We start from the raw sequence: 3,091 nt of genomic DNA, 5'->3' as shown, positions 1-3,091 counted from the left end.
GCTATACCGCCCCCTCCCTACCGGACTGAGGCGAACCGAACCGTACCACACCCTGCAGTGGAAGCGCGGTATTAGGGACGCCGCTAAGAATAGCTCCACGCTAGCTCGGGCCCTAGATGCCCCGAGATCCAGGGTCAGCCGAGCACGGGGCCCCTGGACACTCGGGCCCCTGGATGTCCCGAAATCCACAGTCTGGAGGAGCCTGGAGGTTTTATTGGTAAATAATTTGTAATAAGACCACCATACTGTCACAGTAGATTACAAGAAGGAAGAAATACCCATAGTTAACGTCAAAGTAATCGTCCCAAGTCGTCAGATATGTACCCTTACCTTGAGACTGCTTTTCTCAGCATTTCTCATGGGGGATAAAGCCTAAGTCACAGTATATATTTACATTGATTTAGGATCTTACAGTACTACAAGTCTCTTAAGCCCTCTCAATATGGCGGAGTATCACCAACAAAAAGTCCCATGATGCATTCTGATGTACAAGCCCCATTCCATTTCACATTAATAACACTCAAATAATAGCTCTTGCTTCTACCTCCAGCGCCTTAAAGGGGATTAGTGAGTATCGGGGATTAGTGAGTATTGGGCGTCTATCAGTGTGTGTGTGTGTGTGTGTGTGTGTGTGTGTCTGCGTGTGTACGTGTGTACATGTGTGTTTTCTGTGTCACCACGGTAGTGGTGGTGGTGTGTGTGTGTGTGTGTGTGTGTGTGTGTGTGTCCGTCCGTCCGTCCGTCTGTCTGTGTGTGTGTGTGTGTGTGTGTGTCTGATGGTGTGTGTGTTTGCCATGAGTATCTACAAGCGAGGATGCGATCCTTCTTCCTGAGATCCTGATTAACCTGACCACATAAAGACAGGAAGCATCAGCCCGGGGACGATGAGAGGCCCTCTGGCTACCAGAGGCCCTGAGCGGGCCCATCAGACTGGGCCTCAAGCCTGGGGCACAAGACCAGGCGACCATGAGCCGGCTGCTCCTCATCCTGAATGATAACACTGCAACACTGGTTTAACCGACCCCAGTGGACGGAGATTAATAAGAAGATGTTTTTATGAAGGGAAAAAGGAAATGTTAATTTTTATCGAAAATATACCCCCTTGGATTTCCAACTCAAGGAGTGTTCCAACCTAGAATTAAAATAGATTGAATTTGGATTGTAACCGTTTTATTTTAACATATTCAACAAATTGAGGGTGTAAAATATGTTTTATTGTCACACAAATGTGTCACACAAATTGTCCCAAGGGACATTTGTTGGTACCATCGGTGTCCAACGACACGGTTCAAAGGATTGACTCTAACTCCACCCTGCCTCTAACCCTCCACCGCTCCACCCTGCCTCTAACTCCACCTGCCTCTAACCCTCCACCCTGCCTTTAACCCTCCACCCTCTCTATAACTCTTCACCCTCCCTCTAACCCTCCACCCTACCCCCAATGCAAGGGGGTTTACACAGCCATTGCAGGCCCTCCTTGGGTCCTCCACAAGGGCCTGACGTGCGCCCCCTTGCATCAAGAAGACGCAGCAACAAGGGCTGTGATTGGTCTGCTTCCGCTAACTACATCATTCTTTTTTTTTTTAAAGTGCATGAGTCATTTGGCTGCGTGCACGTTTTTGTCAGAAGATAAAAGATAGAAGATGGGTGGAACAAACGAGGCTAACGACGATAGACGTCACGTAAGTCTTGGAAGGTCGGCAAATCTGTACAAAAGAAATCAGCGCCCCCTACCGTGGTGGTGATGAATTGCATTGCGACGAGTAAACCCGACGAAGAACCAAAACATGTTCAAAGCTGCGTCGAAGAGACTGCGTGGTCATTTCGTTGCGGCACAGTGGACCAAAAAAACCAACCTTTTGCCCTCCGCCTGCCTCTAACCCTCCACCTACTACTGCACGTCCTTCTGAAGGGTCGGAATCCCACAGTAGCCCGATGGAGGCAGGGGTACCGGGGTCTAGCGGTCCAGGGTCCGTGAAACACACCCCCCAGTCCCTCTCAGGTGGAGCAGCCCTTGTGTGAAGACATCCCACACATATATTCAGTTGCACTGACACAGTTGGCGTGACCTTAGACAACGGGCTAATTCGATTGTGACACTATTTATCTGTGTCTATGAAGCCCGGCCAACGCCATGCATCAGTAACATGGCCACGTCATGTCCACAGGCTGATAATAACCAAGCCTTGGGCACCCTAGCCCCCCCCCCCCCCCATCCCCCTTGTAGTGATAATAGTCCTGAATACTACTGGGACAAAAATACATTTGCATAATCTGCTGAACCCAAGGTTGCCTGTCAAAACATGGCACATTTTGCATCCACTCACAGAGAAACCAAAGGCCAAACAGTTTCAGCGCCGGATTCCGAGATACCATAGGCACGCCCAGATAAGTACACAGAACAACATCAGATTTGGCAGACAACTCTCAGGAAAACACAGCACCTCCAAGAGTCACGGCTCCTCCCGACGAAAGGAGCCAGCTATATTAATACGCAATTACGCACACACACCAAAGATCGGTGTACGTTCAAAGCAGCTCATTAGATGATTAGCTCGAATCTCCCTGTGCACGTAGTTATACCTCCTGTAGCTGTTTGCCCGATGGTGCTTTCTATCTTCCTTGAATAAACGGTAAACTCAAACGAAGCCTTATCCTTGAAAGAACACGGCACTTGCTGGGGGACGGAACCGCGTCACTAGCTGAGCAGCGCTTGTGGCTTGAGACCATGATGGGGATATTGCCCCCGGTAACACGTTGGTGGCATTCATATTGCACAAACGCATTCATCCCTGGGCCATAGGCTCGGTAAGCATCGCTCTACCGCGTTTGGTGATAGATGACATTTGCTGACATTTATTTAAATTAAAATCGATGGGGATCTCGAGTTGGCTTCACTCTCTCTCCTTCTGTCTTGTGAATCCAATTGGGACCCTGAGGACAGGGTAGCCAGATTGGGCAGGGAATCTGCCGGGTCCATTGTGAATCCAATTGGGATCCTGAGTAAAAAGTTTGCCAGATTCGGCCAGATATCCCACCAAATCTGGCCACCCTGGCTCCAGTGTGCCCAGATTGGGCGGGAAATCTGCTG

The sequence above is a fragment of the Gadus chalcogrammus genome, chromosome 10, assembly GCF_026213295.1.
Source record: "Gadus chalcogrammus isolate NIFS_2021 chromosome 10, NIFS_Gcha_1.0, whole genome shotgun sequence".
NCBI lineage: Eukaryota > Metazoa > Chordata > Actinopteri > Gadiformes > Gadidae > Gadus > Gadus chalcogrammus.
Note: the sequence above shows the minus strand (reverse complement) of the source record.